The sequence below is a fragment of the Pristiophorus japonicus genome, chromosome 20, assembly GCF_044704955.1.
Source record: "Pristiophorus japonicus isolate sPriJap1 chromosome 20, sPriJap1.hap1, whole genome shotgun sequence".
Classification (NCBI taxonomy): Eukaryota; Metazoa; Chordata; class Chondrichthyes; family Pristiophoridae; genus Pristiophorus; species Pristiophorus japonicus.
Genome location: NC_091996.1, coordinates 62,514,597 through 62,539,014, shown reverse-complemented (window position 1 = coordinate 62,539,014; position 24,418 = coordinate 62,514,597). Strand labels below are relative to the sequence as shown.

At 46.4% G+C, this 24,418-nt stretch overlaps 1 protein-coding gene and 1 long non-coding RNA gene across 2 annotated transcripts in view; one reads left to right on the top strand and one right to left on the bottom strand.

Moving 5' to 3' along the window:
• The window catches only part of LOC139232531 (uncharacterized), a 71,042-nt gene extending 68,541 nt beyond the window's left edge, over positions 1–2,501 (bottom strand). Inside the window, exon 1 of the mRNA XM_070862875.1 lies at positions 2,391–2,501. The gene's annotated coding sequence lies outside the window, so the exon portion shown is untranslated. The remainder of the gene's footprint in view (positions 1–2,390) is intronic.
• A 40-nt stretch (positions 2,502–2,541) lies between these two features.
• Positions 2,542–24,418, top strand: part of LOC139232942 (uncharacterized) — a 182,411-nt gene continuing 160,534 nt past the window's right edge. The window contains exons 1-3 of the long non-coding RNA XR_011588118.1: positions 2,542–2,619; positions 18,908–19,010; positions 20,428–20,553. This is a non-coding gene — a long non-coding RNA (uncharacterized lncRNA). The remainder of the gene's footprint in view (positions 2,620–18,907; positions 19,011–20,427; positions 20,554–24,418) is intronic.

Here is a 24,418-nt window from a genome sequence, read left to right as displayed (position 1 = left end):
GGACTTGGCTTTGATGAGGAGTACGGACAACACTTTGTGGGAAGCAAACTTTAGGTTGTCCGAGATACTGTTTGGATGCTGGCTCCTGCCCAAGATTCCTCCTTGCACAGACACAATGGGTTGAATGGCCACCTTCTGTGCCGTAAATTTCTATGAAGTGTGCCGCTGACTGCGCCACCCATTCAGAGGCTCTAGCGTTCAGCTTCCAGTGCGAGCCACTTCAAGTGCGCGACGGCTTCGAGGTGGGTGACAGAGTGATATCATCAGGACCCAGGCCATTGTTTGGAGCGTGAGCAGGAGCATCGGCTGGGCCCTGGTAAAGCAGAGGAGCATGGTAGGTCGTGGCAGACTTGCGACGAGTGATTGGGGTGGAGGAGTGGTGAGGGATCGTGGCTGAGATTTGGTGGGTGATCGTAATGGAAGTTTGACGAATGTTTGGTGCGGAGGGAGATCATGGCGGAGGTGCGGCGAGTGTTTTTGTGGCGGAGGAGCGATGAGGGATCGTGGCTGAGGTGCGGTGAATGTTTGTGGCAGAGAGTGGTGAGAGATCGTGATGTGGCGAATGAGGGTACGGGGCCCTGTTGAGCCGAGGGCCCAGCGGCAGTACGGGCCTGCCACACTGTGATATGTGTGCGCACTAGGTATGTGCAGCAGAGCAGGTCTCCAGTCGTCCTGGTTAAAGGCCAAGCTCTGTCAAGACCATGTGGTGGCTGATGTGCAACGGTCACCACACGTTAAAAAATCCACGCACAGGCCTCTTCCACCCCCTCAATTGGAGTTCAGGACTGGAACATTGGGTCCTTCATTGAAACATCTGTGAACTCTTGTGGAAGCAGGTCATCCTCGTTCGAGGGACCGCCTATGATGATGTTCAATTTTAAACTGCTTACCACTTGCTTCCAAAAATTATGCCCTGGTGTTCTCTGGGGAAGATGCCCTGAAGTGTCAAAATGGGCAATCCTCCTCCCACCCACTTCATACAACTGCATATCCATTTAGCCATCCAGGAGAGGGAGGGGGCGGTCATTTGGCTACAGTTTCTGTTTTGTGCCTCCATACTGGGGTTTCCTTTCACTTCATTTATACCCAACACATTTCCCTTCCCTCCCCAACCTTGGCTAAGTCTACCACATGTTGTAATAATTTGCTATACAGACCAGCAGGTATCCCTAATTTTGCAAGAGGAAACCTTTGATCAGATGTGCCAAAGAGGAAGTTTTGCACAAGTTTTAAGAGTTTAAATTAAATAATTTTTGGAATTTCAAGATTCTTCTGCAACAAAATTGGTTTGCAAACCTCTACTATACTGGTAATTGTGTACTGTTATGTACTTTTCTGAATTATATATTTAATTCTGTTTTGTTCAAATTTACTTATTGTTGGGAACACTAGCAAGTGACCAGAGCATGTAATTTATCCAAATGGCCTTCATTCATTCTATATTCTCAGATAGTTAAAATATCAGATGTCAGCAAATAGCTGGTAGTGTTTTTTGACAGCTTCAAACTGAAACGAGCCCATTATTTTCTGACAAGTATTTATCCGCATAAACGCATTTTGATTTTAAAATGCTAGAAACGTTGTCATGGAGCATCTCTAAAAAATAAAGGGTTATACCCAAAACGTTAATTTATCTTTACAGACGTTGACTGTATGGCCAGCATTTCCTCTTTTTTGTTTCACATTTCAACATCTGCAGTTCTCCCTTTCGTTTTATTCGCCCCTAAAAATTAATTGATCAAGATTCTCACTTAAATCTCAATGATTTAACGATTTAAGGTTGACGACCGTGTGGCTAAGGGCACGGCCGGAAACCACACACACACTCTCTCCACGGGTTGACTTATTTCACCGAGTATTTAAATACAGAATGAAATTATAGGCCATTGGCGGTCCTGCCCCGAAGCGGGAATGGTACAGCGGGCCCGCCCTCCCTCGTTGCCTCACCCTCAGGGAATGGCACTAACTTTCCATTCCCACAAACGCTTCAAAATGATTGAAACACACGCTTCGGGTCTATGTATAATATTTCTGTTAAATAATTTAAAACGGTGGACTTTTTTGTGGTCGTAAAGTAACCCTGGCCCTACAGTCCCTTTCCGAGAGCACATGCACAGAACATGGCCGCCGCCGCCCTGCTTCCCTCCCTCGCCGCACGGTTCAAACTCACCTCAGCTACCCGAATAGAGCGGGCGGCTGACCTAGCGAGCGAGCGAGCGACAGCCAGCTTGGGTCAGGGGCGTTCTTGGCGGGTTCTTGGCAGCAGCACCACCACCACCACTCACCCAACTATTACCTCAGCCAGGCGGGGCTCCGAAGTAGTGGTGGGGGCGAGGGGGCGAGGGGGCGTCGTCACGCAACCGACACGACCGCTCTTTGCGGGGTCTCACCTGCAAGCACGTGACGTCAGAGGACTGCCGGGACCGCGCTTCGCGGGACCTCTTCCATGCGGTCCGTGACGTCGATAGCGGCCGGGACCGCGCCTCGCCTTCTCGCGCATGACCCCGGCGGCTGGAGCGATAGGGCTCGCGCCTGGCGGGATGTCACCTGCAGCGTGACGTCAGCCCCTGTAGCCGTTGGCCGAGCCGGAGGAGAGCAGAAATGGCGGCAAGTGGAGTGGTGGGTCTCTTCTCCACGAGGCTTGGGCCTTCAGATTTCGAGCTCGATGCTGCTGAACGAAACCATCTTTTCGTTCGCGTTTGAGAGTAATTGTTTTTTATGAGGAGATGGGGGTCGATGTTCAAGGATTTATGTTTCATACAAGGTTTTATTTTTGTATGGGTTAAAACGACCCAGGAAATATTGTGTAACCTGGTGGCTTTCTTAATATTTTTACAGCGTGAGATCATCAGAAATGACAAACCTGTGGTACTATAGGGGTGCAGTAGCATAGTCGTTATGTATCTGCACAAGTAATGTGCGCACTAGGTCCGTTCAGCAGAGCTGGTCGCCAGTCGTCTTGGTTAATCCTTGCTGCTGGACCAAAACCTAGCTCAGTCATCACCACCACACGTTAAAAAAATTTACGCAAAGGCATTTTCCACCCTTCGATTTGCAGTTCGGGGCCTGGAATATTAGGTCCTCATTGAAACACCTGTGAACTCATCCTTTTTTGGTGGAAGCAAGGCATCCTCGATACAAGGGACCGCATCACTATGGCAGTTGTGGAATTTAAATTCAGTTAATTAAATAAATCTGGAATTAAAAATCTAATATCAGTAATGACCATAAAACTACCAGATTGTTGCAATATTATGCCATCCTTACCCAGTCTGGCCTACACTGACTCCAGCCCCCACAGTAATGTGGTTGACTCTTAACTGCCCCTAAGTTGGCCTAGCAAGCCACTCAATTATCAAGAAGGCTTACCACCACCTCCTTAAGGGCACAGCGATGGGAATTAAAGTGTTAAATGGGCAACCAGGGATAACACTCCTTCGAAATAGCGCCATAGGAGGTGCCGCCTTTCGGATGAGACGTTAAACTCTTTCAAATGGATGTAAAAGATCCCATGGCACTATTTCGAGGAAGAGTAGGGGAGATATCCCCGGTGTCCCGGCCAATATTTAACCCTCAACATAAAAAAAAACAGGTTATCTGTGTTATGTCTGTAATGCATTTATGAATGACTCCACGAGGCAATGTGTTGTACTCAAACTGTAGTGACCGTGGTCCTTTATTCGTAACTCCAGAGTGAGACACAAGCATGGTGGGCAGCCTTTTATACCAGGCCCTGCACACCTATGCAGGTGACCCTCAGGTCTCCCACCACAGTGCCCTCTGGTGGACAGCCTCTACCACAGGGGCAGGAAACCTCGGTCTCCACCAGTTGCACCTTCTAGTGGTGCCAGCATAGTATATACACAGTGTAAACCTTATTGATAGTACATCAGGTAACAAGTCTCTATCTTATGCAACTATACAGTGACTACACAGAGAGCATATCTATAGTCTGCATATATAACATCACTCTCCCGCAAGTCCTTTGTGCTGATTACCTTTGCACTATGTGCTCTGGATTAGCTCTCCCCAGACTTAAGTGCCAATAGCCCTTGCACCTTGGCTTGGCTCTTTCCCTGTTAACCCTCAAGTCCTTTTGCCACAACGTTGGGTAGTGGTTGCTAGTTTGGATGGTTCAATGATGCAGTGGAGGTTCTAATGGGTTCTGGGTGTGATCCATGTCTGTGTCCATGGCTACATACATCCATTAACCCCCCGCCACAGCGAGATAGTGCAGCAGGCCTGTTACATTAACATACAGGATCAGAAACAGTGCAAATACAAAGAAATGAAGTTACAGTTTGTATCGTGACACCTTGGTTCATTGACTTACATTTGTTACGTTTTGCGGTCGTGCGCCAGGATTGGATTGCACTCATGGTTCAGTCATGGTAAGTACTGAGGTAGCAGTATAGGTATGCGAGGACGCAGGTTCCAGAACAACCGGACGGGGTCCTAGTCATCTGATAGCGGCGCTGCGGCCCTTGCTAGCAGGGTGGGCTTGGTTCGCTCACCTAGCCAGGATTCAGGGCCTTTGCCATTGCCTACTGGTGGGCAGAGCCACAGATGTGTGTGGCCTCCCTGTCCTCCCGAATTCGCTCGCTTGCTACTTTTGGGGACACCCTATTCCCGACATCTCGCAGCAACATTTTGTTCTTTACATTAGGTATAGTACCGACATCTCGCAACAACATTTTGTTCACAATCTTAATCGTTTCGTTACATTGATTGCCATGCATACAATGTCTCTTTAAGTTCAGTTAGTTGCAGGTCTCCTTTAAGAGAACCATGCTGGCTTTACCCCAATCAAATCCTTTGTTAGACACCATGTGTTGGTCCCTCAGCTTGCACCTTGTGATATGGCCGTGGCCATCTTTCTTTTCAGCCACGCTGCACCTCGCTGCAGCAGGGACGCCATCTTGCCTCTGTCCTCGAGGTCGACTGCCTTGATCCTTCTTTCTCGCAATTCTGCCACAAAAGCTGGAAGAGTGCCTGTGAATTTGATCTCCTCAAGTGTCCTGCCACTAGAGCCAGGAAGGTACTTTTAGGTCGCTCCAGTCGGATCATTGCCACGCAGTCGTGATGGACGGTCTGTGCCTCATGTGCTGCGCTGGTCTGTTCTCTGGTGCCTGGCCCAAGTCATGGTCAGGTTTTGCTCTGCCTCTGAGCACAGGGGACATCGATTGTTGGAGTGAAGAGGTCTTCCCATTTCCACTGGATCTTCCCATCCACCTTCTTCTGAGTAGAGTTGGACCATCACCTGCAACAATCCACAGAAGTAACGTGCACTACACCATTATGGATTACATTTACATCCGCACTACCAAGGACTGAGATCAGCTCCTTGGTGTAGGTGTGCAACTTTTTCTGTACTGGAACCCGCTCGGGTCGTTTTTCGTTCCATAGCCTCTCAAAGGCATCCTGGCTCATCACTGACTGGCTCGCTCCCGTGTCCACTTCCAAAATACTGGAATGCCATTTATCTCGACTTCCATCTTCACTGAAGGGTAATCAGTGGTGCAGGTATACACTCCATACACTTCTTCTTGAGCTGCCTCCCTGGCCAAATCATCATACTCCCCGCTGGATTCAAAGTCATCTACCGACTCCTCTGCTAGACGGTGAGTCGTATTTCTTTTACACATACGCTGGAGGTGGCCCTTCGTGTTACAGGCTTTGCATACATACTCAGCAAACCGACACTGGTGAGCCCTGTGGTTTTCTCCGCGATGCCAGCATGGTGCTACTTGATTAACATCCCTCGGCGGACTCTTGAGTTCTGGAACCCTGAGGTCTGTGCTCTCTGCCCTGGGCAGAGCCACGTTCTACAGTCTTGCCTGTGAAAGGCACCATTCTGTGTACAGTACTTGCCGGGTTTGAGTCCACGGGATGAATAATTTGCTGGTGCTGCAGGTTGAGGTCATGAACGCCTGACTGATGCTGATGGCCTTCTGCAGGTTGACTGTGGTGTCGGCAGATAATAGCTTGTGAAGGAGGCCCTCGTGGCCAATTCCCATAACGAAGATGTCTCGCAATGCTTCGTTGAGGTGTGTGCCGAAATCACACTGTGCCGCAAGTCCTGAGGTCGGCAGCATATTTTGCAATCTCCTGGCCCTCAGGTCTGCGGTGAGTGGAGAATCTATGCCTGGCTGTGAGGATGCTCTGTTTTGGTTTTAGTTGGTCGCGAATTAGTTCAGTCAGCTCATCGTATGTCTTATCCTTGGGCTTCGTGGATGCCAGCAAGTCCCTGACAAGGCGGTAGATTTTGGGCCCACAACTGGTCAGCAGCATAGCCTTGTGCTTCTCCGCCAATGTGTCTCACCCCTGCCAGATCGTTTGCCAAGAAATATAGCTCGAGCCTTTCCGTGAAGGCATCCCAATCATCACCCTCTGCGAAGTCTTTTAGTGTCCCAAAGGTAGCCATAATCGCGTGAAAGTCCATATTCTCGTCGCCAGTTGTTATGTCTGTAATGCACTTATGAATGACTCCACAAGACAATGTGTTGTACTCAAACTGTAGTGATCTTGGTCCTTTATTCGTAACTCCAGAGTGAGGCACAAGCATAGTGGGCAGCCTTTTATACTGGGCCCTGCACACCTATGCAGGTGAACTTCAGGTCTCCCACTGCAGTGCCCTCTGGTGGACAGCCTCTGCCGCAGGGGCAGGAAATCCCGGTCTCCACCAGTTGCACCCTCTAGTGGTGCCAGCATAGTACATACACAGTGTAAACCTTATTGATAGTACATCAGGTAACAAGTCACCATCTTATGCAACTATACAGTGACTACACAGAGAGTATATCTATAGTCTGCATATATAACAATCTGGTCATTATCACATTGCTGTTTGTGGGAGCTTGTTGGTGCGCAAATTGGCTGCCGTGCTTCCCACATTACAACAGTGACTATACTCCAAAATTACTTAATTGGCTGTAAAGCACTTTGAGATGTCCGATGGTCGTGAAAGGCGCTATATCAGTCCAAGTCTTTCTTTCACTGGAGTATCAGCCTAGATTTTTGTGCTCAGGTGGTGGTGCTACCAACTGGGTCACAGCTGACACAATCTTAAATTTGTGTGCTCTGACTCTTCTGCCAGTGGAAACCATTTCTCCTTACTATTATCACATTCCTGCATAATTTGACAACTTTAAAGTAGTCTACATGGATTTTAGCAAGGCTTTTGACAAGGTCCCACATAGCAGACTGGTCAGCAAAGTAGAAGGATCCAAGGGTAAGTGCCAAGTTGGATCCAAAATTGGCTCGGTGGCAGGAAGGAAAGGGTAATGGTTGACGGGTGCTTTTGTGACTGGAAGGCTGTTTCCAGTGGGTTTCCGCAGGGCTCAGTACTAGGTCCCTTGCTTTTGTGGTACATATCAATGATTTGGACTCGAATGCAAAACCTAGCACAGATCTTTGCGAATGGGAAAGACTCAAAGAACAGCAAAGAGTCACAAAATATAGTAAGAGCTACAAAAAGAGAGTATGAAAAAAAACTTGCAAGGGATATCAAAATCAACAAAGAATTTTTACAATGGTATTAGGAAAAAGAGAGGAGTCAGGAGCATTGTTGGCCCCTTAAAAACTGAAAGCGGTAACATTGTCAATGATAATAAGGAAATAGTGGACATGTTGAATAATTACTTTGTGTCAGTATTTACAGTAGAGGAAGAGGATAGCATGCCAGAAATCCCAAGGAAACTAATATTTGAATTCGGGAAGGGAATAAAATTTACGTAAATTAAATAACAGTAATGAAGAAAATAAAAACAGAAAATGCTGGAAATCTCAGCATGTCAGGTAGCATCTGTGGAGAGAAAGGGTCATTGACCTGAAACGTTAACTCCGCTTTCTCTCCACAGATGCTGCCTGACCTGCTGAGATTTCCAGCATTTTCTGTTTTTATTCCAGATTCCAGCATCCGCAGTATTTTGCTTTTGTATTGGTAATGAAGAAAATAATGGCACTAAAGAGTGACAATCCACTTTGGACCTAAAAAGGTTAGAACAGGGTACTTTTTAAATGGTGAAAAGCTAAAAACAGTGGGAGTCCAGGTACATAGATCATTAAAATGTCATGAACAAGTACAGAAAATAATCAAAAAGGCTAATTAGATGCTGGCCTTTATATCTAGAGGATTAGAGTACAAGAGGGTAGAAGTTATGCTGCAGCTATACACAACCCTGGTTAGACCACACCTGGATATTGTGAGCAGTTCTGGGTATCACACCTTAGGAAGGATATATTGGCTTTGGAAGGTTTGCCAGAATGATACCTGGACTTCAAGAGTTAAGTTACAAGAAGAGATTACACAAATTATGGTTATATTCCCTAGAATTTAGAAGATTAAGGGGTGATCTGATCAAAGTTTTCAAGATATTAAAGGGAACAGATAGAGTAGATAGAGAGAAACGTTACGTTGGTTGAGGATTCTAGGGCTCGGGGGGAGGGGGGGAGTGGGAGAGCGGTGGGAATCAGATCAATCAGGAGTGAAATTAGGAAACACTTCTACATACAAAGGCTGTTAGAAATTTGGAACTCTCTTCCACAAATGGCAATTGATGCTAGATCAATTGTTAATTTTAAATCTGAGATTGATAGCTTTTTGTTTACCAATGATATTAAGGGATATAGGCCAAAAGTGGGTATATGGAGTTAGGTCGCAGATCAGCCATGATCTCATTGAATGGCAGAACAGGCTTAAGGGGCTCAATGCCCTCTATGTTCCTATGTAGAGGGAATGATTAAGAAGTTTGCAGATGATACAAAAATTGGCCTTGTGGTTGATTGTGAGCACAAAAGCTATAGACTGCAGGAAGGTATCAGTGGACTGGTCCGGTGGGCAGAAAAGTGGCAAATAGAATTAAATCTGGAGAAGTGTAAGGTAATGTATTTTGGGAGGGCTGACAAGGCAAGGAAATACATAATATATGAGAAGTGTAGAGGAACAAAGGGATCTTGGAGTGCATGTCCACAGATCCCCGAAGGTAGCAGGACAGGTAGATACAGTGGTTAAGAAGGCATATGGGATACTTTCCTTTATTAGCCGAACCATAGAATATAATAGCAGAGAGGTTATGCTTGAACTGTATAAAACATTAGTTAGGCCACAGCTAGAGTATTGCAGACAGTTCTGGTCACCACATTATAGGAAGGATGTGATTGCACTAGAGAGGGTACAGAGGAGATTTATCAGGATGTTGCCAGGACTGGAGAATTTTAGCTATGAGGCAAGATTGTTTTCTTTGGAACACAGGAGGCTGAGGGAAGTCTCCCACATTACAAAAGTGACTTTGCTCCAAAAGTGCTTCATTGGCCGTAAAGCGCTTTGAGACATCCGGTGGTCAGGAAAGGCACTATATATATGCAAGTCTTTCTTACATGCAAAGCTTTTAACAATACAGGAGGAAAATACAGAATATGTTTCCAGCAGTATCCTATCTGCCAGATTTTATTTCAAGTGGTATCTTAGGTGAGGGCTTTCGTGTCTCTCAATTTTACAATTCCCTGCTTTATAGTCAAACGTCTGTGTTGTAGGGCAGAGAGATACTGATGCTCAAATTTAACTTGTGAGACAAACTTCTTATTCTCTATAGTGTTAAAATCGTATTATGACGTGCGTTTAGAATCTATCTCCTCTGGTGGTAGTGCCATGACTAAACAGCAGAGTAAGATACAGGGCTATGGAGAGAGAGAGCAGGGCAGTGGGATTAGTTTGGATTTATCTAGCAAAAAACTGGCACAGACGTGATGGTAGTGTCCTTCAATGATGTAAACCTTTATAGTCATTATTGGTATCTTTTGCAGTTTCGATTCCTTCACATTTAGTCACAGATAATTTATAATTATCAGGGTAGATAGAGATAAACTATTTCCTCTGGTGGAGCAGTCCAGAACAAGGGAGCATAACCTGAAAGCATTCTTAAGGGTGAGAAAGCACTTCTTCACACACAGGGTGGTGGAAATCTGGAGCTCTTTTCCCTCAAAAGCTGTTGAGGCTGCGGGGTTAATTGAAAATGTCAAAACTGAGATTGATAGATTGATAGATTTTTGTTAGGCAAGGGCATTAAGGGTTACGGAACCAAGGCAGGTAGGTGGAGTTAAGATACAGATGGGCCATGATCTAATTGAATGGCAGAACGGGCTCGAGGGGCTGAATGGTCTACTCCTTTTCCTATCTTCCTTCCTTTGTAATCAGGATTTCTTTTCATAGGCCTCTTAAAAAATTAATTATTGGGATGTGGCTAATGCTCGCAAGGCTAACATTTGTTTCCCAGGGCGCGAAGTTCGAAAGAAGGAGCAGCAGTTCGGGAGATCGAGGCCCTGATAAAAGTACGCGGAGCTCGGAAGGCGAAGCAGCAATTTGTGAGATCGAGGCCCTGATAAAAGGGCGCGGAGCTCGGGAGGAGGAGCAGCAGTTCGGGAGATTGAGGCCCTGATAAAAGGGGGCGGAGTTCAGGAGGAGTAGCAGCAGTTCGGGAGCGGGAGATCGATGCCGAAGGTAAAACAAAGAAGTAAAAAGAAATCGAAGTGTGACGTCACAGCCAAGTGGGTAAGTGATTGGCTGGTGGATTGGTGAGTATTTTATCTTTTTTATCAGTAGGTAACCTTTGGCATTGTTGCCAAATTAAGTTAATTTAAGGGGTAAGTCATGGCAGGAGAGCCCAGACCCGTGTCATGCTCCTCCTGTGCTATGTGGGAAATCAGGGACACTTACTATGTGTGTGGGAAGTGTATCCAGCTGCAGCTCCTGTCAGACCGCATTGCGGCACTGGAGCTGTGCATGGATTCACTCTGGAGCATCCGCAATGCTGAAGATGTCGTGAATAGCACGTTTCATCATCATAGGCAGTCCCTCGAAGCGAGGATGACTTGCTTCCATGCCAAAAAGGGACGAGTTCACAGGTGTTTCAATAAAAGATCTAATATTCCAGATTTTGAACTACATCGTGAAGGATGGAAGATGCCTGTGCTTGGATTTTTTTAACATGTGGTGACCATTGCACACCAGCCACCACACGGGCTTGACAGAGTTAGGTTCTGGTCCAGTGGCAAGGATTACCCAAGACTAACTGGACCAGCTCTGCTGCACAGACCGAGTGTGCATACATATCGCAGTGTGGGCTGGCCCGTGCTGCCCCTGGGCCCGTGCCTCTTCTGGGCCCCAGATTCACGCCTCTCCTGGGCCCCGGTCACTTCCCTCTATGGACTCTTGCCGCTCCTTTGCCCTTCCTGCTGTGCCTGCCCGCACTGCAATCAGCGACCTGGCTTCGTAGCCGTTGCCCTCCTGCAGCAGCACGCGCTGCTCCCTGCAGTGCTATGCCGCCGCACGCTGCTCTCTCCAATGGCACTGGCCTGCTACACTGACAGGTAACAATGGGGCAAATGAGGTCTCATTTCTGTATCTCTAGATTGTCTTTTTTGACATTTGTCTAGTTAAGAATTAAGACACCAGAATACTCATGGCATCTTTTCCTTCTCCCCAAAATACCACTCTGGACAGTTAAACTCTTCTTGCAAAGGTGAACAGAGTAGGAGAAACCTAAATATGGAAAAATCAGTAATGTTCAACCAAAATTTAAACAAGCTTGGTATACAAAAGACATAGCACGTTTAGTGAGTTGGTCACACCGCAGGTAAAGATTACAAAGGCAGATAGGGAATGGGTGACCATCAGGCAGAGCAGGAGTAGGAAGGTAATGCAGGGATCCCCTGCGGTCATCTCCCTCCAAAACAGATATACCACTTTGGATATTGTTGGGGGAGCTGGCTCATCAGGGGAAGGCAGCAGCAGCCAAATTCATGGCACCATGGGTGGCTCTTCTGCACAGGAGGGCAGGAAAAAGAATGAGAGAGCTATAGTGGTAGGGGATTCTATTGTAAGGGGAATAAATAGGCGTTTCTGCACCGCAATCGAGACTCCAGGATGGTATGTTGCCTCCCTGGTGCAAGGGTCAAGGATGTCTCGGAGCGGCTTCAGGACATTCTGGAGGGGGAGGGTGAACAGTCAGTTGCCGTAGTGCATATAGGTACCAACGATATAGGTCCTACAAGCTGAATTTAGGGAGCTAGGAGTTAAATTAAAAAGAAGTGTCTCAAAGGTAGTAATCTCAGGATTGCTACCAGAGTAGAAATAGCTGGATACGTAGCTTGAGGAATGGTGCAAGAGGGAGGGATTCAAATTCCTGGGACATTGGAACCGGTTCTGGGGGAGGTGGGACCAGTACAAACCGGATGGTCTGCACCTGGGCCAGACTGGAACCGATGCCCTCGGGGGAGTGTTTGCTAGTGCTGTCAGGGAGGATTTAAACTAATATGGCAGGGGGATGGGAATCTATGCAGGGAGACAGAGGGAAGTAAAATGGGAACAGAAGTAAAAGGTAGAAAGGAGATAAGGAAAAGCGGAGGGCAGAGAAATTAAAGGCAAAAATCAAAAAGGGCCACAGTACAACATAATTCTAAAAGGACACAGAGTGTTAAAAAAACAAGGCTCTGTGTCTCAATGTGGGAGCATTCGTAATAAGATGGATGAATTAACTGCACAGATAGCTGTTAACGGATATGATGTAATTGGGATTACGGAGACATGGCTCCAGGGTGACCAAGGCTGGCAAATCAACATCCAGTGGTATTCAACATTCAGGAAGGATAGACAGAAAGGAAAAGGAGGTGGGGTAGCGTTGCTGGTTAAAGAAGGGATTAACGCAATCGTAAAGAAGGACATTAGCTTGGATGATGTGGAATCTGTGGGCTCAAGTTTCAGCTCGAGTTGCTCCTATTATTTTGGTGCAACTAGTTTAGAATGGAGTATCTTAGAAATTTCAATTCTTGACATTTAGTTTGCTCCAATTCTAGAGAGTTAGAATAGTTTTAGAACAGTTTTTTTCAAAAGGGGGCGTTACCAGTCACTTACGCCTGTTTTGCAAGTTTAGGCAGCAAAAACTTACTCCAAACTAACTTAGAATGGAGGAAGTGTAGATTTTTGTACGCTCAGAAAAACCTTGCCTCACTTTATAAATTAGGCACAGGGAACGAGAGACGGGCGGGGGGGGCGGAAGGGAAGTTAGAGTGAACTTAGGGGATTTTACAAGCTTTAAACACTTCACTTTTACAAATAAAGAGCCATCATCAACAATAAATGCAAAATAAATCAAAAATCAATAAATTAACCAATAAATCAATCAAAAAAAAATAATAAAAAATCAATCAATAAATAAAAATTTAAAGTTTTTACTCACCTACTGCATCACCGGGAGCCCTCCAACAGCCTGCTGGGATGGGCACCCCCCAAGGAGATGCCGGACTGCTACCCAGGACTTCGGGCGGGCCCTGCCGCAGCCGACTACTTTGAGGACTTCGGGCGGGGCCCCACCCCTAGCAGATGCGGGACCGCCGCCAACAAGGACGCCACTTCGGGCGGGGTCTGCCCCCAGCGAGATGCTGGGCAGGCAGGCCCCGCCACCGCTGAGGTGTTCGGGCGGGGCCTGTCCCCAGGAGATGCCGGGCGGGCCGCCGCGGAGGAGGTAAAAGCTGTCAGGCCACTCGGCCGGGATAGGGGCGACGTCCATTTGGCCAGGGATAGGGTCGTCGCCCGGAGACAGGACGCGCTGGGAAGGCCAGGAGCTACTGCACACGCGCGCAGCCTCCACTGCGCAGGTGCGCAGCTGCCGGCAATGTTTTTGGCGCAGGGCTGTAGTTCCGCCCCCAGCAGCTCCTGCTGCGCCGCGCCGAGCTGGAAATGGACCTACAGATTTCGGAGAATCGCAAGTTGAGTATTCGGCGCAATTTCTGTTCTACAAATTAGGCAGACCTCTCCGATGTGCGCCGTTCTAGCAGGGGTCCAAAACTTGAGCCCTGTTTGGGTAGAGCTACGGAACACCAAAGGGCAGAAAACGCTAGTGGGAGTTGTGTACAGACCACCAAACAGTAGTAGTGAGGTTGGGGATGGCATCAAACAGGAAATTAGGGACGCGTGCAATAAGGATACAGCAGTTATCATGGTATCATGGGTGACTTTAATCTATATATAGATTGGGCTAACCAAACTGGTAGCAATACGGTGGAGGAGGATTTCCTGGAGTGTATAAGGGATGGTTTTCTAAACCAATATGTCGAGGAACCAACTAGAGAGCTGGCCATCCTAGACTGGGTGTTGTGTAATTAGAGAGGATTAATTAGCAATCTTGTTGTGTGAGGCCCCTTGGGGAAGCGTGACCATAATATGGTAGAATTCTTTATTAAGATGGAGAGTGACACAGTTAATTCAGAGACTAGGGTCCTGAACTTAAAGAAAGGTAACTTCGATGGTTTGAGACGTGAATTGGCTAGGATAGACTGGCGAATGATACTTAAAGGGTTGACAGTGGATAGGCAATGGCAAACATTTAAAGATCACATGGATGAACTTCAACAATTGTACATCCCTGTCTGGAGTAAAAATAAAACGGGGAAGATGGCTCAACCGTAGCTAACAAGGGAAATTAGGGATAGTGTTAAAACCAAGGAAGAGGCATATAAATTGGCCAGAAAAAGCAGCAAACCTGAGGACTGGGAGAAATTTAGAATTCAGCAGAGGAGGACAAAGGGTTTAATTAAGAGGGGGCAAATAGAGTATGAGAGTAAGCTTGCAGGAAACATAAAAACTGACTGCAAAAGCTACTATAGATATGTGAAGAGAAAAAGATTAGTGAAGACAAATGTAGGTCTCTTGCAGTCAGAATCAGGTGAATTTATAATGGGGAACAAAGAAATGGTAGACCAATTGAACAAATACTTTGGTTCTGTCTTCAATAAGGAAGACACAAATAACCTTCCGGAAATACTAGGGGACTGAGGGTCTAGTGAGAAGGAGGAACTGACGGAAATCCTTATTAGGCAGGAAATTGTGTTAGGGAAATTGATGGGATTGAAGGCCGATAAATCCCCAGGGCCGAATGGCCTACTCCTGCACCTATTTTCTATATTTCTATGTTTCTATCCCTAGTTGCCCTTGAGTTGGTGGTGGGCCATCTTCTGAACTGCTGCAGTCCATGTGGTGAAGATACTCCCGACGTGCTATTAGATAGTTCCAGCAGGGTAGTGATCAGGAAGGGGAACCCAGGTCAATCTTTTTTTGTCCATCTTTCTACCTCCCCCCCCCACCCCCCCACCATTGCTGCCTCCCGATGCTGAGGATAATTGTAGTGCCCCTGATGTTGCTCCAGCTGAGATCAGGTCACTGAACACAGTTGGGGGATTAACCTGTTCAGTATGGCTCAGGGCACCCATTGTATAAACTCACTATGCCATCAGGTGAGCCATGGGTGAGCAGTTAACAATGGGATTTTGTTTTTTCCTGAATAGGAATATTAATCTTTAACACTGTTTGAATATAAACTGTATTTGTATCATTGTTAGTTGCCTTATCTATTTATAATGGGTTGGCATTGAGTGAAGTCATGGTTACATGATAGATAGCTGGTGTGGTTCTTTATTATACATATCTGCGGGTGGCAGAGTGCCATATCCCATTGTCCACTGAAGTCACTGTAGACATTGTGGAGCCATGCTAGGATAATTAGCGCAAGAATAGTCAGATCAACTGGAGCATGGAAATCAGGTCAGTGATCATGATAGTTGATTGAAGGACTTGTTGGAGCTGAGATTTCTGCCTTGTGCATGCCCTGCTGGGAGATGCAGGACAAAATAAATTTGCCTTCTTTTGTTTCTCTTAGACCTAGGCAGCGTGATTAACCTTATAATAGGCCCATATTTGAGAATACATGTCTACATTTTCAACACTGCCCTTTTGTCAAGTAAACTGCCCGATTCCTACAACTGTGTCTTCCACCTACATAGACCTGGATATTCTAGCATAGTGGTTAGGTTATTGGATTAGTAATCCAGAGGCCTGGATTAATGATCCGGAAACGTGAATTCAAATCCCATCACGACAGCTGGGGAATTTAAATTCAATTAAATAAATCTGGAATAAAAAGCTAGTATCAGAAATTATGACCATGAAATTACTGGATTGTCGTAAAAACCCATCTGGTTCACTAATGTCCTTTAGGGAAGGAAATCTGCCATCCTTACCCGATCCTATATGTGACTCCAGACCCACAGCAATGTGGTTGGCTCTTATATGCCCTCTGAAATGGCCGAGCAAGCCAAGTTGTATACCACCATCTTCTCATGGGCAATAAATGCTGGTCTTGCCAGCGACGCTCACATCCAATGAATTACTTAAAAAAAAAGGTCATGTTGAAAACATCCAAATATTTAACTTAAGCCATGGGAATGTCCTGCCATGGAAAGCAATCCATTAAGGATGTACAATGTAGGTAGACATTATGGAGGTGGCTAGATTTGCCTTTGAGGAGACAGGGAGAAACTTTTAGGTTGATTGGGTTGGTAATGTTCATAATAGGATAGTTAGATTGTAGTTGGTCTGCAGAACGAACAAGCTTGATAAGCCAAATTATATTTTTATCATTATGTTAACTTCCCACGTGAGCGCAACAGCGACGTGCACTCATAAAGGGTAGGTGTTCCAAGTTCTAGCCTGTGGCAAAATACTTCATGTGCCGCAAGCATATCAAAAAATTGGGGGCAGCGGGGAGCCCTGCGGGCTGAGTGTGGGCGCGGCCCCAGCGGGCTGAGTGTGGGCGCGGCCCCAGTGGATGTCGGCGTGGCCCCAGTGGGTGTCGGCGCGGCCTCAGCGGGCTGAGTGTGGGTGCGGCCCCAGCGGGTGTGAGCGCAGCCCCAGTGGGCTGGGTGTCGGTGCGGCCCCAGCGAGTGTCAGCGCGGGCTGTGTGTGGGCGCGGCCCCAGCGGGCTGAGCATCGGCACGGCCCCAACGAGTGTGAGCGCAGCCCCAGTGGGCTGAGTGTGGGTGCGGCCCCAGTGGGCTGTGTGTGGGTGCGGCCCCAGTGGGTTGAGTGTGGGTGCGGCCCCAGCGGGTGTAGGCGCGGCCCCAGTGGGCTGGGTGTCGGTGCGGCCCCAGTGGGCTGAGTGTGGGTGCGGCCCCAGTGGGCTGAATGTGGGTGCGGCCCCAGTGGGTTGAGTGTGGGTGTGGCCCCAGCGGGTGTAGGCGCGGCCCCAGTGGGCTGGGTGTCGGTGCGGCCCCAACGAGTGTCAGCGCGGGCTGAGTGTGGGCACGGCCCCAGCGGGCTGAGCGTCGGCACGGCCCCAACGAGTGTGAGCGCAGCCCCAGTGGGCTGAGTGTGGGTGTGGCCCCAGCGAGTGTCGGCACGGCCCCAATGAGTGTGAGCATGGCCCCAGTGAGCTGAGTGTCGGTGCGGCCCCAGCGAGTGTCGGCGCGGGCTGAGTGTGGGCGCGGCCCCAGCGGGCTGAATGTGGGCGGGGCCCCAGCGGGCTGAGCGTCGGCACTGCCCCAACGAGTGTGAGCGCGGCCCCAGTGGGCTGAGTGTCGGTGCGGCCCCAGCGAGTGTCGGCGCGGGCTGAGTGTGGGCGCAGCCCCAGCGGGCTGAATGTGGGCGCGGCCCCAGCGGGCTGAGCGTCGGCACGGCCCCAACGAGTGTGAGCGCGGCCCCAGTGGGCTGAGTGTCGGTGCGGCCCCAGCGAGTGTTGGCGCAGGCTGAGTGTGGGCGCGGCCCCAGCGGGCTGAATGTGGGCACGGCCCCAGCGGGCTGAGCGTCGGCACGGCCCCAACGAGTGTGAGCGCGGCCCCAGTGGGCTGAGTGTCGGTGCGGCCCCAGCGAGTGTCGGCGCGGGCTGAGTGTGGGTGCGGCCCCAGCGGGCTGAATGTGGGCGGGGCCCCAGCGGGCTGAGCGTCGGCACTGCCCCAACGAGTGTGAGCGCGGCCCCAGTGGGCTGAGTGTCGGTGCGGCCCTAAAGTTGCGGTGGAGGTCGGCCGCATTCTGCGCATGCGCCCCCGGCCGCCGGAATCATGCCGGACGAGGGGTGATGCCGGATAAGGGAATCCCGGATAAGGGAGGTCTAATCTGTATTCCATTTGGTCCCCTCATCCAAATTATTGATACAGATTGTGAATAGCTGGGACCCAAGCATCGATCCTTGCGGCACCCCACTAGTTACAGCCTGCCAACCCGAAAATGACCCGTTTATTCCTACTCTGTTCGTTAACCAATCATCAATCCATGCTAGTATATTACCCCCAATCCCATGAGCCCTAATTTTGTTCAATAATTTCTTGTGTGGCACCTTATCGAATGCCTTCTGAAAATCCAAATACACTACATCCACAGATTCCCCCCCCTTATCTATTCTGCTAGTTACAATCTCAAAAAACTCTTAACAGATTTGTCAAACATGATTTCCTTTTCATAAATCCATGTTGACTCTGCCCAATCTTATTATTATTTTCTAAGTGCCCTGTTACCATATCCTTAATAATAGATTCTAGCATTTTCTCTACTACTGGTGTCAGGCTAACCGGTCTCCAGTTCCCCGTTTCCTCCTTTCTTAAATAGCGGGGTTACATTAGCCATCTTCCAATCTGTAGAAACCACTCTAGAATCTCTGAAATTTTGGAAGATGACAACCAATGCATCCACAATCTCTATAGCGCCTCTTTCAAAACCCTAGGATGTAGATCATCAGGTCCAGGCATCCAGTCCTAGGGTTTGTAAGAGGGTATTAGAAGTTATGTGGCTGCATTGGTTGTAATCTTCAAGTTCTGAGACTAGGAGTGGTTTCTACAGATTGGAAGATGGCAATGTGCAAGAAAGGAGACAGAGAGATGGAGGCTTGATTCCAAAGCAACGTATACAATGGACACGGGCTAAATTTATTAAGGTGGTAACAGGGCACTTAGAAAAATCATCTAGGTAGGAGCCTGAGATAGACTCTTCAGAAGAGCCTCTATTTAATTGACTGTAATATGCTTTAAGATGTCCTGAGATTGTGAAACCGCAATATAAATGCAAATTCTTTCGTTTTCTTTACAGGGCCTGACTGATGGCTGTAAAGTTCAGGGCCTGCCTGGCGAGTCTGATGGTTGTGGATTTTAGGTCAAGGATAGTCTGATCCGAAACAGCAGGATAGTTGAAGGTAACACGACTCTACGGTGTTTGGTTGTCTGGGAGCACCTGGCTTTCGGTGGTCTGGGGCTGCATGACGATTGGAAGCCCAAGCCTGCTTTTTGCTGCCGGGCTGTAGTCCTGTGAACCTGCATCCTGATGCTGGCCAGCAACAGCAGAGCAGCTGGTGGTGAGCTGCCTGACCAAGATCAGATAGCAGGTTCATGGACGATAATGCCAGGGCTGTTCAGGTGGCTTCTTCAGTAACTTGCCTTATGTCTGTGGTATGCGAGTAGGTCCCAACAGAGTTGGTTGAAGACTATAAGTGTGCTGTTTGAAAATTGTGGCAAATTCTTGTGCATGTGATCCTGTTATATCGGGAGGACCCTATTGCACAGTCCTTTTTTATTAAAAAATGCCCCCTGCCCCCATGCATCAGAACATTGTATGACTACTATAAATTATGGCTTGAGTGGAGCATAAATGCTGGCATGGACTTGTTGGGCCGGATTGCCTGTTTCTGTGCTGTATATTCAGTGTAATATCAGTAGCTGTTTTAATCCTTAGTACAACATTATCCATTTTGTAACCAAGAGGTTGATTGAATGATGACAGGGTGTAATCCTGCAGTTTTACCATGTTATTAATGGATATGATGACACCAGTGCTCAATAATCTGGTCTACAGCATGGATGGTATTGAGGATTAGAAATGTGACTACAATGAGAAAAGAACTGTAATGAATGGCAAAATCAGTTTATCGTATTCTTGTCATATCAAATCAAACTTGGGTCAGTAATGTAGCTGAGCACTGATCTTATCCTCATCTGTTATGAAAGTCAGTGCTAATTATTAACAAAACTCGGGTGTTGAAATTGCCAAGGCCAAAAACATACATATTTTTAAATGAAAAAATGATTCATACCCTGTCAGATATAAAATACTTCAATTTTAAAGTAGGGAGAAACTCGGCATTGATAATATGTACCATGACTAAACCTCTGCTTTCGGAGCAAAACAAATGTAATTATCGGTTGATTTTGATTGTAAATGTCAGTTGGCAGGGAATGAAAGGGGAAAGGGACGGGAATACATCACTCCAGTTATTTGTACAAGTACATATTTTGACAGATGGGGATAGGGAGGGGGGGTGACAACATGCAGTACATTCCGGGACCATCAGATAAATGTCCTTTATTCAGCGCAAATCTTTCACTGTATCAGCTGGGCCGTAGTTTGAAGTGCTCTGTGCACCTCCCAAGTTTTGCTGGCTTGCTTTCAGGGCTGGAAATGAGCATTTCTTCAAGTCATTCAGGCACTGGAATAGACAGGACCCTAGAAAGTGTTATCTTTGTTCCTTATTATTCCCCCCTCCCCAACCCACTGAGTACAGTCTCCAACCTTACGTGGCAACCCTGACATCTGTTCTGTTCTTGCACCAATGACAGATTCAAGTTTGCACTGGGCGCCCGTCTTCCCTAAAACTAAAGGTACCTAGGTCATGTGAATTGGAAAACAGCAACCATTGATTTCAATGGACGAGAATGTGACTTTCGGATCTGTGCTTGTGGCAGGTGAGAGACACTTCGCTGTGAGCAAGGGTACTGAAAAATCTACTCTGGCATAGATTCTCAATACTTCTATTGAAATTCAGAAACAGGTTTGTGGGCGATTCCATGCAACATTGCACACTCTTTAGTATTGATTTAAGCAAGAACAGATTTTGCAAACCACAGGACTACTGGAGCACAGTAGCTCCTTTGAAAGACATGCATTGTGGAAAGTTGGAAGTCCCAGGAAACCTTTGTTCTTTCTAAGTAATCACACCCCCCAATTTACAGCAGCTATTGGCCCAGAAATTCTGGCCTCCCGGGTCCGTACTGAATGTGTACGGATCCAGGAAGGCATCACAAAAGCTGGTTTTCAGCGCACAATGCGCATGCGCTGAAAACCGGCTTTTCCGATCTGTCAAGCTGGAGCGGTATTTACCCATATCTTGCCCAGCAAATGTCCTCAAAACTCTTGCGCCTGATAAAAGCCGGCGTATAGCCTACTTTTACAGGCATAAGAGTTTTAAAATACACATAAACATTATAAAATAAAATTATAAAAACACATTTTAAAAACCCTCCCCACTACAGTAAGTTTATTTTAAACCATAATTTAAAAAACTTTGTAAAAAATTGGAAAAGTATATATTTTTATAATACATAAATAATATTAATTTAAATTAATAAAAATATGTGGTGTATTTTATCTATTTTTTTATTAGAGTTTTGTGTGTTTGGGTGGGGGTGGTGGAGTTCTCATTCATAATAATGAGAACTCCAACTTACAGAGTTCCCATTATTATGAATGAGAAAATACTTTACCTTGATTGGCTGCCAGAACCATGTGACTGCAGCTCCAGCCCCGTGCATGTCCTGACGTGCACGCGCTGCGACGCGCAATCAGTGGAGGCCTCAGGACCAGGAACTCGCGTGGGCGCAGCAGGAACAGGTAGGTGCTCATCTTTTTAAACTTTTTTACCTGATCGCCCGCAGGAAGCAGCCGACCGGGATTTTTGGGCCATTATCTTTCTTGCTTGTCCAGTGCTAAGATATTCAGATTTTCGCACCAAAGGACATATGTCAGAAAGACGCTCATCTCTTTGCTGTAACCTGAGCACACAAACAGTGGGATCCTTGAACATCACTTCTGCTGGAAAAGTTTGAATATCGTTGAATCAGGTCGTGCTGGGAATCAGATTTGTAACAAATAAGCATCAGATCACTGTGACCACTAGGGGGTGCTATTGTCTTACCATTGCTGATTTCAAAGCCATACTGCAGAATGGTCCTGTGGGGTAATATTACTGTTGATTGGGCTATGTTACCACTGATCATAATCCAATACTTAATTACTACTCCACAAGGAATATTTTTAAGAGGGAAGCCAACAGCTGCTTGATCATTTTTTATATACGTAGCAGCAATTTTAATTTATTCATTTGTATAAAAAAAAATGAGCAATTATATCTCTGCACCGCCATTACTTTGGAAATCTGAGACAAGGGAGAAGCATCCTCCCATGTGTTAAGTAAATCTATTTATAATAAGTGAGTTAGGATTTTGTTTCACAACACAATGTCCTAATATAATGCACCAGAATCTTTAGTATCGTAAGGGTATCTTCATTTTTTTTGAATGATTTTGTAATCAGCAGCTGATTAATTCATGAGTTTTTGTACGAAATTGTGTTTTGCACCATCATTTTTTATGGCAAACTGAACTTGACAGTTTAATGTACTGTAATTTTCAAGTTGCACCTTTTCAGACTTTACTGAACTCTTCAGATATTTATCTAATGTAAGGTTGTATCCGTAAATCACCCAACACACATCTCCAATAAAAAGTAAATTATATAGATTTAAAGAATTATTAGACAATTTATTTAATAATTAATGTGAGATTAAGAGAGATGTCATGACCATAAATAGTGCAGAGAAGAGATTTGCTAAGGTGATACCAGGGTAAGAGGCTTTAGTTATGAGGGATAAGAGAATCTGGGGTTGGTGGGGGGGGGGGGGGGGGGGGGGGGGGAGTGGAGGGGATGAAATTCTGCAAGGGATCTCCCTTTGTCTGACGTAACTTTGCCAAAACAGCCTATGGAAAAACAGGGTAACCATATACCAGCATTTGCTGAAGTGGGGCATTGCACGCTGTGCCCTGTTAGATTTTTTTCACTCAGCTTGAAATGTTTTTGTGCTGCAAATTGCTGGAAGTGCGGGGTGATAATGGCGCAGTGAGATCAACGGGGCATCTGAGAACTTGGTGAACGACAGGACAATCTATCTCCTTAACCAATGAGATTGAAGGACAGAGAACGAAACAGAGGAACGGTGGAGAAGCAAATAGGGTGAATTTGAGTTCAGTTAGGTCCAGAAAGAGAAATGGAAAGAAGGAAAGAAAAATTGGATTAAGAGAGCCAGAGAAAAAGAGACAGAAAGGAAAAATAAGAAAACAAATGTCATTTTATAAACCTCTAGAAACAATTTACTACCTGTAGGAATGAGACTTCACCATTTTAATTGTTCCCTTTTTGGGCCATGGCGATTGAGTGGCATTATGGGAACATAAATTTAATCACTAAAAAGAACCTTGCATCATTAAGTACCGGCCCAAACTTTCTGCGTCAAATTTAATTTGTTTAAACAGCGCAAATGTAGCAATTTCTTAAAACACATTGGGGAGGTTGAGGGGGAGCCCCTGTTTTTACAAGGTAAATGGCGGAGCAGCGCACATTGTCCAGCAACTTGTGGCGGGGTATTTCTTCCTTGCCACAAATTGCTCGGTTATTTGCACACTAATAACAGCATGCGCATTAAACTTGCTGTTATTTTACCAGCAAATTCTGAACCATAAACTCATCTACTTTTCACCAGAAAATTAATAAGAACATGAGAACATAAGAAATAGGAACAGGAATAGGTCATACGGCCCCTCGAGCCTGCTCCGCCATTCAATAAGATCATGGCTAATCTGATCATGGACTCAACTCCACTTCCCTGCCCGTTCCCCATAACCCCTTATCCCCTTATCGTTTAAGAAACTGTCTATTTCTATCTTAAATTCATTCAATGTCCCAGCTTCCACAGCTCTCTGAAGCAGCGAATTCCACAGATTTACAACCTTCTAAGAGAAGAAATTTCTCCTCATCTCTGTTTTAAATGAGCGGCCCCTTATTCTAAGATCATGCCCTCTGGCTCTAGTCTCCCCCATCAGTGGAAACATCCTCTCTGCATCCACCTTGTCAAGCTCCCTCATAATCTTATACATTTCGATAAGATCACCTCTCATTCTTCTGAATTCCAAAGAGTAGAGGCCCAACCTACTCAACCTTTCTTCATAAATCAACCCCCTCATCCCCGGAATCAACCTAATGAACTTCTCTGAACTGCCTCCAAAGCAAGTATATCCTTTCATAAATATGGAAACCAAAACTGCACGCAGTATTCCAGGTGTGGCCTCACCAATACCTTGTATAGCTGTAGCAAGACTTCCCTTCTTTTCTACTCCATCCATTTTGCAATAAAGGCCAAGATTCCAGTGGCCTTCCTGATCTGCTGTACCTGCATACTATCCTTTTGTGTTTCATGCACAAGTACCCCCAGGTTCCGTTGTACTGCGGCACTTTGCAATCTTTCTCCATTTAAATAATAACTTGCTCTTTGATTTTTTTATGCCAAAGTGCATGACCTCACACTTTCCAACATTATACTCCATCTGCCAAATTTTTGCCCACTCACTTACCCTGTCTATGTCCTTTTGCAGATTTTTTGTGTCCTCCTCACACATTGCTTTTCCTCCCATCTTTGTAATATTAGATCTGATAGAGCACTTCAAAATTATAAAGGACTTTGATGAAGTAACTAGGAACGAAATAAATTCCATTGGCCAG